The 18,431-nt window shown below is 42.8% G+C and overlaps 2 long non-coding RNA genes across 2 annotated transcripts; one reads left to right on the top strand and one right to left on the bottom strand.

Moving 5' to 3' along the window:
* The first annotated feature begins 30 nt into the window (after positions 1–30).
* Positions 31–9,747, top strand: LOC135364792 (uncharacterized). Its single transcript, XR_010412544.1, has 3 exons — positions 31–263; positions 390–528; positions 5,734–9,747. It is a non-coding gene; the product is annotated as an uncharacterized LOC135364792 (long non-coding RNA).
* A 1,369-nt stretch (positions 9,748–11,116) lies between these two features.
* LOC135364791 (uncharacterized) lies at positions 11,117–18,389 on the bottom strand. The gene is made up of 3 exons (XR_010412543.1): positions 14,808–18,389; positions 14,202–14,425; positions 11,117–11,611 (listed from the first exon to the last, which is right to left on the bottom strand). It is a non-coding gene; the product is annotated as an uncharacterized LOC135364791 (long non-coding RNA).
* Between the last annotated feature and the right edge of the window lie 42 nt (positions 18,390–18,431).

Below are 18,431 nucleotides of genomic sequence, written 5' to 3'. Positions count from 1 at the left end.
CGCTAATGCCCGCCCCGGGATTTCGAGCGCGTCCAATCCGGAAGGGCGTCGTGCCGTAGCTCCGCCTGGACGGGCCAGCTGTAGGCGCTCAGGTGAGCGGTGCGAAGCGGTGCAAGGGTGCCCTGCGCCCGCTGCCCTCTCGGCGGCGCGATTTCTCTGCTGGCTGCTTGCTACGCTGCTGCTTCCAGGACTGAGCGGCCCCGGCGGGTGAGTCTTGCAGTGGCCGCGAGAGAAGTGCATCCCTTGCCCACAACCTATCAGAGGTATTGTGTCCACCAACCCTGATCGCCAGAATCAAACCTTCCGTATAGCCTCCCAGACTTATGTCCCGGCTTCCTTGTCTTGTCCTCCCAGACTTATGTCCCGGCTTCCTTGTCTTGTCCTGTTAGAGAAACATAAATGGGGGACAATATCGTTTACACCGAAGCGCTTATAGTATTCGTTCAACATTGATTGAATGTCTGCTGTGTGCCAGACGTGAGCCGCTGTGTCCCTGCCCTCCCGGACCTTACAGTAATAAATGCAAAGGTAATGTTTCTTTAATGTTTTCCTTCCTTGCTTACACCAGCCGTTTCTCTCATTTCCAGGAGGGTGCCATTTGGACAGGATAAAGTCCAAGTCCTTACAAACGTGGCATATACATGGCGATCCAGGACCCACCCATGCAGCATCTTCTGCTGCTCCGCAGCCCCCTTACTATGCTTCAACAACGCACATCTGTGGCTTCTGCCCTCTTAGGCTTTGTCCATTCCGCCTTCTCCACCCTTCCATCTGCCTTGACTATCCTTCCCAGCCTCTTAGCCCAGCCAACTCATACTCATTCCTTACCACTTAGCTTAAGGGTCACCTCCCCTAAAAACTTTACTTGCCCTACAACCCCGTCATATATGCCTGTTGTTTCACTTACCATATTGAATTACAATTTATGGGTCTGTCCCTGGCGACAGAATATGCTTGAGGGCAGGGACTATCTTCCACAGCAATGCTGGGTACTGTCTGGTGCATACAATACAGGTAATGTATGATAAATAAGTGAATGAATGTAGAAATAAATGAAGACCACCCAAATGAGATCAAAAAGAGGCTATCTGTTCTACACCTGTTATAGAAAAGTGGTCAACCACCAACACTTATATCTGGCAGAGACCTAAAGACTGTCAGGGGAATGGGAAAGCTTTAACTGGGGGCGCGGGGAGAAGGAAGGCTTCATGTATGCCCTGATTTGAGAGTTTTAGCATGGGGAAGCTGGTGGTGGGCTTACTAGGAGCAGGGCATCTTATGTGATTGTTTGTGGGGAGCATATTTGGCTTTCTCTGGTTGGTCCTGAGTTAGAAGGCAGGGAAGCTGATAGTGACCAGTAGTGAGAGCACTAGGCTGTGGGCAGCCTAGTTGGTCATGGGTCACAATTCTAATCATCATATATGGTCTGACATTGTCCAGTTTATATGTTCAGGCTCTCCCGACTATTATTTTTTCCCTCCATTCCCCTCCCAGCCTGAATGGGCTTTCTAACTTTCCATCGATTCTCAGTGTTCTGTTCTTCTTTGTCCTTCAACCCCTACTCTACTTCAGTGTTATATTTTATCTGGGCCCCCCACAATCACATTGAGTAGAATAGTTGGATAAAGTTAGGATTAACTACAAAATTATAAAAATATCAGGTGTTTATATTATTCCAGAGCTCAGTTCAGGTAGTCATGGGGAAAACTCAACAAATGTTTTGGAATATATATATATTTTTAATTCTTGAGGTTGCCTGCCAACTGTGGAGTTCTGTCTAACCTATGTATATTTCAGTCCACTTAATGGGTGTTTTTGAGTGGAAATAGAATTCCTATTTATGTTTTAAATAGTACTTAATTCATGTGATTTATGAACTGTATTAACTTAGAGCTTGAAGGTGCATTAAAGCATCAACTTACATTTTATAACTACTGTTATAAAACAGAAAAGAAACCCATATTTTAATCCCAACACTTCATTATACTTTCTTTGTCCATTGCATTTGGATAATACTTTCTTCAATAAGTCCATATGCATTCAGGAATTTGTAAAACATGATTCTTTACAGAAGCCTGCAATGCTTATCTGAATAACAGCTCACAGGGCTGAGTTCTGAGGTTTCCAGTCAGGAGGCCAAAAAAAGTAGGTTGAGATCACTTCCCCATCTCATTTGCTGTAACTCTCAACATGTTGAAACAAATTACAGAAATTCATATTTCAAAACTGGTCTTTAACTGCCTTTCAAAGCCTTATCTACAATTACATTTACAATTTTCTCAAGAAGTCCTTGACTCTACCCAGCTCTGAGCAAAATCAGCCATACCAGCCCCACACTCGGTATCAGTTGTCTATATCACTTTATTTCCCCTCAGTTCTCCTTCATTCTACACTCCATCCTGCCTTAACCTCTAAAGGAGTTGAAGTACTGTGGTCTTCACTCTCCTTTCCAAGTTTACTCACCTCTCTTCATGTGCCTTGTAGGCACCTCCTTGTCCATGACAAAACTCATTGTCTTGCCACTCTTACTTTATCCACCCAAACCTCCTCCATTCATATTCCCAACTTTAATCAACTACCCTGTGATTCACCCAAGCAGAAATTTGCAAGTCATTTTAGAATCTCTTCCTTCTACTTCCTTTTTGCTGTGGGAGAGCAAAATTTGCCACCCCCCCCCACCCCCCCCGCCATGGGTCTCTTTTGCATGTGAATTATTTTAGGCTGATTATTTTTAACAAACAGAAGGCTCAGGAAGAACCTTTCAAAATCCCCCCCTAACTGCCTACAAGAATTTGGATACAGGACCTGCCCCAGGAAGGGAGCTAGCACCACAAATGACTACAGTATAATATGAACTAGATATGGCAGACAGGGAGGAACTCAGCAAAATCTGTTTATTAAAATTCCTCTCTGTGTCCCATTTTTTCTGTATGGATCAGCAAACATTTGTTTACCACATTTACTCTTTTTCATCTTCCTGTGAATTGTCCTCCTTCCCTTTGAAGTCCCAGCTCAGAATGGCATATAAGCCTCAATTGCCTGACTACCTGTAGGCCTCTTAGTCTCATGGAACTCCCGTCTGTATGTAATTAAATTTTATTTTCTCCTGTTAATCTGTCTCATGCCAATTAATTCTTAGATCAGCCAAGAGAATCTTGAGGGGCATAGAAAATATTTTCCTCCCCAACACATATTTCATCCAGTTAGTGACTAGTTGTTCTTAATTCAAGTTTCTAAAATCCTTTCCAAAATCTTCTGATGAAGCGTTCGAGCTGGTGACCCTACCTCCAGACTAATTCCCCTCCTTAGTGCCCCTCCATTCTGATATAGTGAAATATAATCATGCTAATTCCTGTTTTAACATCCTTGTGGTTCCCCATCCCAGTCAGATATAATCCAGATTCCTTAGTATGGTATGGCAGATTCTGCTGACTGCCTACCCAAGAAGCCAACAATCTCTCTTCCACCTTTAACAGAATCCCAATTTTATTCTTATAACCACACTGCTATGGTTGGTCATATGCTTAAAGAGTGCTAGGCTCCAACCCCAGCCCCAGGGAGTAAACTGTGATTGGTCTAAGTCAATCATGGTGTCCCACTCCCTAACCAAATACTGAGCCTGGGCATATGATGCAATTCTAGCCAATGATATTGAAGGGAAGCCAGCTGTTGGGAGGAATGGGAGGAAGAGGGGAAACATTTCTGGGAGAGGTTTTATCCAACTGAAAAAGAGTATAAAAAGTTTACATAATGAGAGTAAGAAGAGAAATCCCTTTTCTGCCTCCAGAAGTAATCTTAAGGATATGATGCCTGGAGCTGCTGTAGCCATCTTACAACCATAGGGTGGGGGAGTCAGGGTGTGGGGTGAGGGGAAGCCTAGAAATAACAGAATAGAAATACAGAAAAATCCTGGGTCCTTGATAACATCATTAACATCATTGCTAACTTAACCAACCCAGGAGCAGCCCTACATATGGACTTATTATCTGAGATACTAAATTCATTACTGCTCTCACTTTTAAGTCTGTTGAATCAGGTAGTTCTGTCACTTGTACTCTCCTAATTGATACATGTGGCTTTTAGTGCCTGATATGATCTAGCCCCTAACATCCTCTGAGCTCCCCAATAGGTATTCTCACCCATAACCCTGACATATTTACAGTTCTCAGAATTGTGCCTTCTCTTACCTCTGAGCCTTTGTACTTGCTATTACTTCTGCATAAATGACTTTCCTTCACTTCTTTACCAAATGAACTCCTGCTTATCCTTCAAAACTCAACTCACATGTCACCTATGAGCTCCCCCAGTCTGCCTAGGTGCTTCTTTTTCTCTGGTCTTGTAGCACTTGGCTCATGGGTGCTTCTATTAAGGCAAGAATAATTGTTTTAAAAGCTGGCAGCTTTGTGGGGCACCTGGGTGGCTCACTCGTTAAGCGTCTGCCTTCGGCTCAGGTCATGATCTCAGGGTCCTGGGATCGAGCCCCGCATTGGGCTCCCTGCTTGGCGGGAAGCCTGCTTCTCCCTCTCCCAATCCCCTTGCTTGTGTTCCTGCTCTCGCTGTGTCTCTCCCTGTCAAATAAATAAATAAAATCTTTAAAAAAAAAAAAAAGCTGGCAGCTTTGTGAGTGGACCTAGTACCAGTTGTCCTGATAGGAAGACAGAGTAGCTAGATTTGGGAACTTAATGGGTGTGTTTGGTCAAGGAAAGTGGGATCCGTAGGCTTAGCCTAGGTGGAAGAGGTTTAGACCAAGAAGACTGATTGCTCTGCCTAATAAAATACAGGATTTTGAGCATTCCCTCTAGAGACTAGGCTTGGGAAGCCCTGGTAAAACAAAAAGAAAAAGACATGAAGGAAAAGAGGGACCTGTGCAAGCTGCTAGCAAACAAGACTAAAGAGAATGACCCATGAGAGATTTCCTGCATTATTTCTCTATAGTTGCATCACAAATTACCCCAAAACTTGGCAGCTTAAAACAACAATAAGCATTATTATCTCTCAGTTCCCGTGGATCAGGAATTTGGGAACAGCTCTGCTCAGGGTCTCTCATTAGATTGCAGTAAAGATGTCAGGTGGGGTCATCTGACAACTGGGGCTAAAGGATATACTTCTAAGATGACATGCTTGCATGCCTAGCAAGTGGATAGTAGCTGTCAATGGGAGGCCACACTTCTTTTTCACATCATGGACTCTCCCAGGAATGCTTGAGTGTCTTCATGATATGGCAACTGGCTTCTCCCAGAGCCATCTGAGAACAAGCACCAGGTGAAAACTCTATCCCTTTTATTACCTAGCCTCAGAGGTCACATCTCTTCACTTCTGCTACATTTTATTTGTTAAAAGCCAGTCACTAACTCCCAGCCCACTTTCAAGGGGAGGGCAATTAGGCTCCACCTTTTGAAGGGAGAAGTATCAATTTGCAGACATATTTTTAAATCACCACAGTCCCTAAGGTGAAGTGGTCAGGGAAACTTCAGATAATAGTATTGACTTCTAGGGTTTGGTTTTGAGTTCTGTGCTATGTTATAATCCTCTCTACAGCCCCATACATATAAACATATAGCTGGCTTGGTAGATGTAAAAGTCTGAAAGCATATAGCTGGCTTGGTAGATGGCTTTGAGAAGAAGTTTAATGCCCTGAAGATTCCTGTGCCAGAGAATACATATACTGTCCAGGTGGATGCTGAAGAAAAAGAAGATGTGAAAAGTTATGCTGAGTTTTTGTCTTTCTCAAAGGCCAGGATTGAGGAATATGAAAAAAGAGCTGGAGAAGATGAAGAACATAATTCCAAATGATCAGATGACCATTGAGGACCTGAACGAAGTCTTCCCAGAAACCAAACTAGACAAGAAGAAGTACCCCTATTGGCCTCACAAACCAATTGAAAATTTATAAACTTGAGATGGGGAGAAAGCTCTGGCCCTCATATTATAAATGCTGGACATTAAAAATAACTATATGGTAAAAAACAAGCAAACAAACAAATAACCCAATTATAAGTGGAAGAAGTATTTAGACACTTAACCAAAAAAGATATACAGATAGCAAATAAACACATGAGATGTTCAACATCATTAGTGATGAGGGACATGCAGATTAAAACTACAAGAAGGGGGCACCTGGGTGTCTCAGTCAGTTAAGCGTCTGCCTTCAGCTCAGGTCATGATCCCAGGGTCCTGCGATCGAGCCCCACATTGGGCTCCCTGCTCAGCGGGAAGACTGCTTCTCCCTCTCCCACTCCGCCTTGTTGTGTTCCCTCTCTCGCTGTGTCTCTCTCTGTCAAATAAATAAATAAAATCTTAAAAAAAAATAAAACTATAAAACTATAAGGAGATGCTACTACATCCCCACTAGAATGACTATAATCAAAAAGTAATTTGCCAACAATGTGGTACCGTGTGCTGCAATGTCATGAGGACCCTTAGCAGCTCTCTGGAGAGGCCCATTTGGAGAGGAACTGAGGCCTCCTGCCAACAGGCAGAATCAACTTGACAGTTGTGTGAATGAGTCCTTGTGGAAGTGGATTCTTCAGCCCCAGTCAAGCCTTCATGTATCTGCAGCCCCTGCTGACATCTTGACTGGCACTTCATGAGACACGCCAAGCCCTAACCCTCCATCTAAACCACTATCATATACCTCACCTGCAGAAACTGATAATAAATGTTTATTGCTGTTTTAAGCCACTATGTTTTATAGTAATTTGTCACAGAGCAGTAGATAACTAATTTACAACCACATAGGATTAAAAGAAATAATATATACGTTGGCTGGTACATAGTAAGCCCTTCATAAAAGTTGGCTGTTATCGTTGTTGTGTAATGCATATATGGTTTTTTTTTTCACTAGCAATTGCAGATTTCTTGCAAAGGAGGATTTCAGTTCATTCCTTTTTTTTTTCTTTTTGCACTCTCTCCCTCTCCTCATCTTTGTTAGCCCCTCAGCACAGTGCTGGGCACTCATACAGCTGAAGCCCAGTAAGAAAATCAAAGGGAGGCAATGAAATCCAAAGGTGAAACAGTTTTATCTTTGTCACTATAAGGATAATTTTCCACTACCTGAACTATTTGATTAACCCCTTTGTTACAATTAATGTAAATACCTGGGCTTTTATATGTTATTTTGTAATGAATAAGCTGTAAAGGCAAGGAAGACTAAGGGATGAAGAGAAAAGATTTGATTAATTAAAAGGAGATAATGAAGAAATGAGCATTGGATAAGGCAGAGACCAGGTAAGAGGGTCAGGGATGTGCCTGTATAAAAAAGAGTAAAAAAATGGGAATTGGACCCAGAGGACAACCAGGAAAACCACACTGATAAATCAGGGCTTCAAGGTTCATGAGTTGGAGACCCACATCTGCTGCCATAATTTGTTGTTTGTTGGTAATTATGTTGTTTCTATTGTCGATAATGTTTGTTGCCTCCATAACTGTGGCCAGTTACTTTGAGAATATATGCCATATTTATGAAGGATTCAACACCACAGAGCATTAAAAATACATCATATCTACTTAGATAAATTACCTAAGCCTCATCCCCTGCTGATAGCTTATCTTCTTTGTATGTCATGGACAATAGACCTTTACATTCTTTGATAATATTCAAGGGAAGTTTTGTAATTCTAGCCATTTTACCTAAGGAATTAAAGATACTTAAATCTACTCTTTATGGTATGAAGTTCATACCGTAATTGAGGATACACATGACATGGACCTGAAGTAAGAATATTATTGTTCAGAGAAAAGCAGGCTTTGTGAGATATCACACATTTGGTGCTCTAGTCTAGCAAAGGACAGTGACTAGTCGTGGTTTCTCGGTCAGCAGTTAGGTGACATGTTGCCAGCAATTTCTGTGATAGCTGGATGGACAGTCAAAAAGGAAAAACAGGTAATAATTATAATGATAGAGATAGTGATCAACCTTTGTCAAGTTCTAACTATATGACTGATATTAAATTTTATTCTTTTTCTGATAGAATCCTGAGACAATCCTATAAAATACATGTTATTACCCTTTTACAGATGAGGTAACTGAAGCTTAGGTCAAATCATGGAACTTCAGCTCCTCCTTCTCACTTTCTAAGTCATGACCAAGGTAAAGTCAGGATGAGTCAGAGATAAGCCTCTTGTTTCTAACTTAAAAAAAAAAGTCATTTTAACTAACTCTATTTTGGTGGTTTATTACCTTGATCTAAAAAGGCAGCCGACTGTGGTTAAGTTTTCAGGCCTGTGTTTGAAGCTTGGTTTCATTACTTACTAACTATGTGGCTTTGAAGAAGTTATATTCATTTTCTTATCCATAAAATAAGAATAATGACTCAACTTCCAGGGTTGCTGCCCTCAATCTTTCTTCGCAGCCAAAGTGACCTTTCCAAAACGCAAAATTGACCATGTTATCTCACTTCAATTTAAAATTCCACAATGGGATCCCATTTTTCTTAATATAAACTGATTCCCTTAATATGACTTCAGAACCTCTCATGGTGTGGCCCCTAGTCACTCCCAGGCTTATCTCAAAACCGCTTCCCCTAGCCCTGAACCACTGGCTCAATCCTCTCATTACAGGACTTTTGTAATATGGTCTTCTTGTCCAGAAGGCTTTGCCTCCCTTATGCCTTTTACCACCCCCATCTGACTTAGCTTAATTAACTGTCCATATCTTTAGGATCCTATTTCAGATGTGACCTTTTAATAAACTCCTACAAAGTAGTGACATGAGCTTTTTCCAGTCCTGTCTCCTCAACTCACTGTAGGGCCTGTCTCTTCCAAGGGTGCTTCCCAAAATTAATGCCAAGATTAGGACAGGGATGAGTTTTGCTAGCACCCTGTTGGGTGGTGTCCCTGGTTACAACTGCCAGGACACCTGGGAAGGTTAGGCCTTGGGCTGGAGGGAGCCAGTGAAAGAACTGCTACTCACTGGTGTCTCTGTTGGTTAAGTATCTGACTCTTGGTCTGAGCTTGGGTCTTGATCTTGGGGTCATGAGTTTGGGCCCCGCGTTGGGCTCCACACTGGGTGGGGAGCCTACTTAAAAAAAAAAGTAAAATTTATTGAACTGTACCTCTTCATAGATGGATGGGGCTTTTAGAATATTTTAGATTACATCATGGATCATTAGATGACTGTTATCTTTTGATAGAGTGAGATGGAGTGCATCACCAATTCTTGTCCTATTTTTTGTTATTATAGGTAGGTGCCAAGTAACATTTTTACAAAAATAAGTGAATGCAAAACAAAACAAAAACAAATAAATGAATGAATGGAGCTTTGCCAAATCTTTGTCACAATTTTTCCATCTCCTTAAATTTTGTAAAAGGATTAGGAACCATCTCATTTGCAAAAGGATGTGTTACTCATGTGAGTAATCATTTTTTCAGGGTCTGGAAGTGACACCAAAGTCAAGTGACTATTAGTTGTTCTTGTTTCTCTCTCACTTAAAGCTATTCTGGTTTTGGAGCCAAAACACCACAAAATTGGTTGTGTTTCATAATTTTTCTTGTTGATTATGAACAAAGACCTATTTCAGTTATTTAGGTCATATTAAAGTGTCTTAAGGAGACATTACAGATGGACAGAAATTGGTATAGTAAAAATATTATATACAGGCTTGTAATTTCATTTCAAGATTTAAAGTTTAAAATTATACATTTGATAGAATTAAAAGAACATGTCACCATCTGAGAAGGAGATATTCTAATTAAATGAAATGATTTCTTCAAGTTCAGGGCATTATATCTTAAATTATATTTGTGGTACACTTTGTCTTACCAGGTACATAAGTAGATGCTTTTCAAAGTGAAGTTTTAGGGGCACCTGGGTGGTTCAGTCGGTTAAGCATCTGACTCTTGATTTCAGCTCAGGTCATGATCTCAGGGTCATGATCTCAGGGTCGTGAGATAGAGCCCCACGTCTGCTTGAGATTTTCTCTCTCCCTCTGCTCCTCCCCCTGCTCGTGCCCCCCCCCCCAAATAAATAAATAAAATCTTTAAAAAAATAAGGGTGCAGTTTTACTTTGTGTAAATAAACAGCAAAAAGAAGAGAAGGTATTATATGACTGTTAGGTGCAGGGCTTACAAAAAAGTGTAAAAATAATTGTTTGGGGGCATTATTTCCAGAATTTACATGTTCCTGTCAAAGTAATAAGGATATGATAGAAATGTATAAATGAGCATGAAAATGAGTGGCAATGCGGAGACTGGTGCCCAGATAAGAGTGACTACGATATTTTTTTTTCCTGTGTCTGTTTCAACTCAATTTGAGTATGAATTGAACAGAAACTTTCTATTAGACAAGAACCAGTGAAGCAAAGTAATTTTTCTGGATTTTTGCCTATGAGTCAGAGGTGAGATAATGTTTGTTTCTTAGATCAAAGTTAGTAATTTTCCTTGTTTTGGCTTTTTTTCTTTCATAAACAAGATCCTTTAGGAGAAACTTTAAGAGACAAGAATGGTGTGATTGCAGTAACTACCCCCCCCCCCAATAGATGTGCAGAGGGTTACAGTTTATTGCTTAAAGGATGATGAAACTGGAGTTCCACAAGAAGATACTCTTCAACGTATCTCAATTAGACCTTCTGGTGTGTTAAGAACAGCTTTATAGAGATGTAATTTATTTACCATAAAAGTCACCCAATTCAGTGGGTTTTAGTATAATCATAGGGTTGTGCAACCATCACAGTATAAATTGAAAACATTTTCATCAACCAAAAAGAAACTTTGTATCCACTAACAATCGATGCCCAGATCTTTCACTTTTGTCCAAGATAGGTTTTCTACAAGTTGATGTAAGGCAACCTAGGAATTATATAAAGACTGGTGTAGAGCTGCCGTTTGGAGTTACAGAGGCACAAACATTTGAGAGGATATTGAGGTCCTAGTTTCTTCAGCTCATCTGTGGGGTGCTAGCCAATCTTGTCTTTTTACAATTGAGGTGAAAGTCATGTAACATAAAAGTAAACCATCTTAAAGTGAACAATTCAGTGGCATTTAGTGTATTCACAATGTTATGCAACCAACCCCTTTACCTAGTTCCAAACCATTTCATCACCCCCAAAAGGTGATGTACCCTGTACCCATTTAGCACCTTCTCACCACCCCCCCCCGACCCCCCCCCCACCGGCCTTGGTAACTACCAGTCTGCATTCTGTCTCTACAGAGGCACCTCTTCTGGATATTTCATATGAGTAGCTTCTTTCATTTAACATATTTTCGAGGTTCATTCACATGGTAGTATGTGTCACTCCTTCAGTCCTTTCTACAGTGGAATTATATTCATCTTGTGTATGAACACAATTTGTTTATCCATTCTTCTGTTTATGGACACTTAGACTGTTTCCACCTTTTGCCTCTGTGAAAAGTGCTGCTATAAACAAGCATATACATGTACTTGTTTAAGTACTTCTTTTCAATATACCGAGGAGTGGAATTGCTGGGTCATTCGGTAACTCTATGTTTAACTTTTTGAGGACCCGCTAAACTATTTTCCACAGTGGCTGAACCATTTTACGGCCCCAGCAGCGACGTGTGAGGATTCCAATTTCTCCACATCCTTGTCAACACGTATTTTCTGTGTTTTTGATTATAGCCATCCCAGGGGGTGTGAAATGGTATAGCCAATAATCTGTTGACAAAAGAAAATGAGTATGTTTTTAGTACAAGCCTGAATAAATACTCAAGAAAAAACAAAATATGAATTTACTTTTGACATATTTCCTTTTAGTTGAAGGCATGATGTTGATCTGTGAAAGTTAAACAGGACTTTCCCTATTCTTATAGAAATTATGCAAAATATAAAATTGAGACCAAAGTAAATGAAGAGTAAATGAAGAGCATCACTCAGCTTTCTTGTTTCTTACTACAGGGAGCATTGTACTTTGTAGCACATTATTACTTCCCAGCATACATTTTTATAAATCTTGACTATCCTTGCCCCAAGATAAACAGACCTTACCAGGAGTGTGTCAGCTAAATGAAATAAGGCACTACTTCTTTTAACATTTAATTACGTTCTTTTTGCTTTATTCTAAGGGGACTCTCCCTCAGAAACAATGTATTCTTTGATAACAGGGGTTGGACTAGGTGATGTGATTAAATTAAAAACCCTTTACTCCACTGTACAATATATATGTACACCAAATATCCCACAAGGACCAAAATATCCATTTCTAAAGCCATGTTTTGCCCTAATTGAAATATACGCAAGCCAGAGAAAGACATGAAATCTACAGTTGTGCCTTGATTGAAGGGGGCCTTGCTAGCACCAGGACCACTCAGCTACCTGGAGGTCTGTATGTCCCAGGGCAATGAACTGTAGCAAGATGGGTAAGTGAAGGCACACTTCTTTCATAAGGTGGGAGGACAGACTAAGAAACAGGAGAGAGGAGAGATGTTTCAAATGCTTTCTCAGATGAATTTTAGCAAAGATGCCGAAGACAAGGAATAACAAATTGATTCCCTTGAAACTGTTCCCACACCCCTCTTGGAACATCTTCCTGTGCACACTCTCCATTTGTAAACTGCTCAAACACATAATGTCTTCTTATGCCTTCTGTCCTCACTGATTGCCCCATCTCTGAATTCCTACAGCTCTTAGGGTCTACTCTTCATAATTTAGGAATCAGTGCTCTTTAAGTGACTGTAAAGAAGTCAGTCTAATTTTCATGTGTGGCTGCTGGAATCAATCTCATTCTGTATAATACGCATACCTCATATGGTCATGGGGGATGGCAGTTCAGGGAAAGAGGGTAATGGTCATGTAAGCTGGAAGGAGTAGTGGGACTTGTTTTGGACCTTCGAGAATGAGAATTTTGATAAGAACAAAGGGTGAATTGCATTCTAGGGATGAAGATGTGTCAGTTAGGATATAAATCTGATGCTGTAACAAAGATTCAGACTAACAGCAACTGTTTAAACAAGTTCTCTCATGTACCAGAACATGAGTAGTCCAAAGGTACTACTGTTACTGCCCATAAGGCAGCAGGTTTCTTCTACCTTTTGCTCTGCTACCTCAAGTAGGGGGCCTTGTCTCATGGCCAAAAATGGCTGACATCTTCTGGGCTGTATTCTAAATGACAAGAAGGGAGAACATGGGGGAAAAAATACTCAGAGAACATCATCTTTCCCTTTATTTATTTTTATATTTTTAAATAATTTGAGAGAGTGAGAGAGTATGAGCTGGGGGGAGGGGTAGAGGGACAAGCAGACTCACCGCTGAGTGAGGAGCCCAACATGGGGCTCCATCCCAGGACCCTGACTGAGATGATGACCTGAGCTGAAGTCAGACGCTTAACTGACTGAGCCACCCAGGCGCCCCCATAGTCTTTCCTTTTAAAGGCAGAACCCAGATATTTCATGCCACTTACACTCACATCCCTTCAGATAGCACTTAGTCACATAGCTAACATTAGCTGTAGAGGAAGCTGGGGGAAATATGGACTTCAGCTGGACTTTTAGCTCCAAGCTAAAACTCGGGGTTTCTATTACTAAAGAAAATGAGACTCAGTAGTGAGACAATGAATAGTCTCATAGGTAGAGGTAAAAAAAGAAAAAAGACAGTATAGAAGGGAGAATATGGAAATGATTACCCTAGGGATATAAGAAAATAAGATTGTGCAATGCCCGACTGAGGAGCTGCAGGTATAGGAGCTGAGGGCTTATAAAGAAATATCTCCAAGGAACTTCTTTGCTTGCTAATTGGTTTAGGGAAGTTAAAGTGCTGGTGAGATGTAGGGTAGTGTGTGTAGATGTGTTAAGAGTGGTATATCATATAGTCAGGATGGGTTCTTTCTATTCAAAGTGTGGTCCAGGGTCTAACAGCATCAGCGTCACCTGGGGACTTGTAAGAAATGCAGAATCTCAGACCCCACTACAGAATAACAATCTGCATTTTAACAAACTCTTCAGGCGACTAATATCACATTAAAGTCTGAGTGGCAGTGGGCTAGATTTTGCTATGGTATAGAATTATCCTAAAATCTGTTTTAAAAACAAAGATTATGGGGTGCCTGGGCGGCTCAGTCATTAAGCGTCTGCCTTCAGCTCAGGTCATGATCCCAGGGTCCTGGGATCGAGCCCCACATCGGGCTCCCTGCTCTGTGGGAAGCCTGCTTCTCCCTCTCCCACTCCTCCTGCTTGTGTTCCCTCTCTCTTCTGCTCTTTCTCTCTCAAATAAATAAATCTTAAAAAAAAAAACAACAAAGATTATTTCTTACTCATGGTGAACGTCCATCTGGGAGGAAAGGGGTGGCAAGTAGGCGACTTTGCTTCATCATCTTCACCAGGGCCTCAGGCTGATGGGACCTTCTAAACATCACCAGTCATGTGGCAGGGAAAGTTAGTGTGTGGCTCTCACGCTTCTCTCACATTTCATTGGTCAAAGCAAATCCACAGCCATGCCTATCATTAAGGAGGTGGGAAGAACAATCCTACCATGTACCTGGAAGGATGGGAATCAAAATACTGATGAAGCCAGGGGATCCCAGAGGTAGTGAGGACATTCAACGGTTATTACAATATAGATGTGAAGGGATCAGATACCGGGGAAGTATATCAATTGGAACGAAAAGGAAAGCACAAACAAAAGAAACATTTCAGAGTATTTCTGAAGGGTAGCTACAGAAGACTCCCAGCTTTAGAGTCTGATTGGGTAGAAAAGAAATATTTTGGAGGAATTGGTTGGGGTGGGAAGTTCAAAGGCTAAATTTGGAATGAACATGCCAAGTCATGCCAGAAATTAAGGTGGATATTCATCCAATCTCATCCTGTGTCACTCCCCCTTTCTAACTTTCTGTTCCTTCATACACCAATCTTGTTCTCACCTTAGGGTTGTTGTATCTACTGTTTCTTCTGGAATGCTCTTCTCTGGGTTCCTCATGAGCTCCTGCCTGTCATTTAGTGTCATCTTCTCAGAAAGGCTTTCCCTGGCCCAATAAATGTAGCCACCTAGTCACACTTTATCACATCTCCCTATTTCAGTTATCAGAATAGTACCTAGAGCTAACTGGTATTTTTGTCTATCCCCCTCCCCTCATTAAAAAGCAAGCTCCATGAGAGCTCCATGGACTGTGTCCTGTGTCACCAGCTTCAAGTACAGTGCCAGGCACAGAACTGGTCCTCAATAAATATTTACTGAATGTTCACATGGAAATTTCAGTTAAGAAGTGTGCAATGAACCCCCCAAAACAAAAAACCCAGTTAAGAAATGGGCAGAAGACATGAATAGACACACTTCAAAAAAAGACATCCAGATGGCTAAAAAAAGATGCTCAACATCATTCATCATCAAGGAAATCTAATCAAAACCATGATGAGATACCATCTCACACCCATCAGGATGGCTAAAATTAACAAGAAACAACAGGTGTTGGTGAGGATGCAGAGAAAGGGGAACCCTCTTGCACTCTTGGTGGGAATGCAAACTGGTGCAGCCACTCTGGAGAACAGTATGGAGGTTCCTCAAAAAGTTAAAAATAGAACTACTCTATGATCCAGCAATTGCACTACTAGGTGTTTACCCGAAGGATACAAAAATACAGATTCAATGGGACACATGCACCTCGATCTTTATAGCAGCATGATTAACAATAGCCAAACTATGAGGAGAGCTCAAATGTCCATTGACTGATGAATGGATAAAGAAGACATGGTTTGTATATACAATGGAGTATTAGTCAGCCATGGAAAAGAATGAAATCTTGCCATTTGCAATGACATGGATGGAACAAGAGTGTATTGTGCTAAGTGAAATAAGTCAGAGAAAGACAAATACCGTATGATCTCACTCATATGTGAAATTTAAGAAAGAAAACAGATGAACACATGGCAACGGTGAAAAGAAAAAAAGGAGGGAAACAAGCCATAAGACACTCTTAATGGTAGAGAAACTGAGGGTTGATGGAGGGAAGTGGGTGGGTGTGGCTATATGGGTGATAGGTATTAAAGAGGGCACTTGTTATCATGAACACTGGGTGTTATATGTAAGTGATCAATCACTTAATTCTACTCCAGAAGCCAATATTGCACTGTATGTTCACTAAAGTTTAAGTTGAAAGAAAGAAAGAAAGAAAGAGAAAAGAAAGAGAGAGAAAGAGAGAAAGAAAGGAGAAATATAGGTCCAATGGGGAAAACAGATTTGGAATGATTAAGTTTCTCTAAGGTATTGAAGATGAACAAGAAGCATTAACCCTTTAGGAATGTTTTCCCTCGGTGTTTAGAGAAGTGTAGGAGACTGAGAAGTCTAAAACGTAGAATAAGTGGTTCCTAGGAAGGAAAAAATTTCAATGAGGGATGGGTCAGTGGGGGCAAGAGGGAATAAGAAAAAGACTATTGCATTTGGAAAGGTCATTTGTGGCCACTGAATAAAGGAGTGAAAATGTAGGGGTTGGGGCGCCTGGGTGGCTCAGTCCGTTAGGTTTCTGCCTTCCGCTCAGGTCATGATCTCAGGGTCCTGGGATGGAGCCCCGCATGGGGCTTCCTGCTCAGCAGGGAGTGTGCTTCGCCGGCTGCCCCTGCTCGTGTTCTCTCTCTCTCAAATAAATAAAATCTTTAAAAAAAAAATAAGAAAAAAAATTTAAATATAGGGGTTAAGGAGAGAAAAGATATAGCAGGTATAGCTCATTACTGTAGTAGTTTGGCAGTAGAGGGAATTAGTACTCTAGCAGGATTCAGTGGTTTATCTTTTGAGGAGACCTACCTACTCATTTCTCAAGGGAAGCGAGCTAGAGAAGAGGGAAGATGTAGAGAAGGGTTCTTAACCTAAAGATCATGGACCCCTAGGTGTGTGTATGGGGGGTGGGAAGTGGAGGGAAGAGGATTTGTAGTTTCCTTACTTTCGCAAAGGTCCAGACCCAAAGGTTAATAACCATTGCTAAGAGAAAGAGAATAGATGAGTAAAACAGTTAAAAACAAACAAAAACCCCCAGAGGCCCAGAGAAGGGCTTCGCTTAAAGAAAAAAAGGAAAGCCTCTTCCTTAAAGAAAAGCTATACCGAGATGGAGAAGTTCACAACTCCATCATCATCTCGGTAAAATAGGTAGTAAGGACAGAGCTGGAAACACTGGGGAGGCTTGTGCAAACACGCTCCAGAGAAGGGATACTGAAGCAGGGACTACGGAGGAACGCAGAAAGCTCCTGCGTTCCCCAACAGAGCCGGCAACCCTCGTGTAGCTCCCGCGCAACGTCACGGCCCAGGAGGTGGTGCTCCAGGCTGGGAATCGCTGGCATTGTTCTTTAACCAGTGAGTGCCCCTCTCAAACTCTGGCCGACCCGCCCGACCAGCCTGGGAGAGACAGCGGTCTTATCACAAAAGGCAATCACCACCAGGCAGTGGTGGTCATCAGTGCGTCAGCTCAGGGAAAAACTCTATGTCGGAGGTTCTCCATAGTCGCCGTACTTTCTGTGCTGTTTGGGCAGCTGCCTCCAGACCGGCCTCTCCACCTGTCGTCATCTCTGAATCATCCCGCCCCATTTCGACATCTCTTTTTCCTGCCTCCAGCTCTCGGCCTGGCGCAGGACCCAGCGACAACGGGCCCCGAGAACTCATTCATTCAACAACCGCAGGGTTTACTGGGCGACTTCGGGTGCAAGCCCAGGGCGGCACGCCGAGGCCTGAGGAGCACAGGGCCCTCAGGAGTCGGCTCGCGCGCGGCATGGGGCGGGGAGACAGCGCGCCAGATCCAACCGGAGTCTAACGGGCCTCCGCCCGCATGTCGCAACAGCTTCCCGGACAGGCCCGCGGGCCGCGCCAGGGTATACCCGGCCCAAGCTGGCTCCACCTCACGCCCGCCCGAGATCCCGCGGGAACAGAGCTCTTGGGCCAGGGCCGCCCGCCAGCCCGCGACCCCGCGTGTCTGGGGATTTGGGGGCCCGCGCTCGAACGCAGTTCTAACGGCTGACTGCAGCGGTTTGACCTTGAAGGCCTGGCACCCACCCCCACCCCCACCCCGAGAGAACCCCGCCTGCAGCACCCGCAGCTCCCCAGGCGCTAGTCTGGGGCCCAAATCCGTTCTCTCTCGCCCCTGGGCTCTTCGCTCTCTTCCCGTAGCCAATCGGATCCCGACGTGGTGAGGGCCAATGGCCGCGGTCAAAGTATCAAGAGTGGTTGAGCCTATCAAAGTTCTCCCTTAAGTTTCTCCCGCCCCCAAGAAAAATCAGTGGGCGGGTTGTTCTTATATGTTGGCCAATCAATGGCCAATAAACAAGAAGCTTCCAAGATCAAAGGGGAAGGGGTGGGACCTAAACCGTAGCAACGCCGCAGGGCGGAGGAATGACAGGCAACTTCTCTAATACCACAGACATCTTTTTCCTACGTAAGCAAAGGGGCGGGGCTAACTTGGCGGCCGCACCAATGGCTGGCTGAGGGGTGTGTCCTTGAGTCAAGCGGGAGCCGGAGGCCCCGGGCTCTCTGGGCCGCGCCTGAGGCGGACACGGCGGGGCTGGGGGGC

This window comes from Mirounga angustirostris, unplaced genomic scaffold (genome assembly GCF_029215605.1).
Source record: "Mirounga angustirostris isolate CCGP_5_RB_7025 unplaced genomic scaffold, mMirAng1.0.hap1 SCAF_6, whole genome shotgun sequence".
In the NCBI taxonomy this organism is placed as follows: Eukaryota; Metazoa; Chordata; class Mammalia; order Carnivora; family Phocidae; genus Mirounga; species Mirounga angustirostris.
Note: the sequence above shows the minus strand (reverse complement) of the source record. Positions and strands in the feature narration are given on the sequence as shown.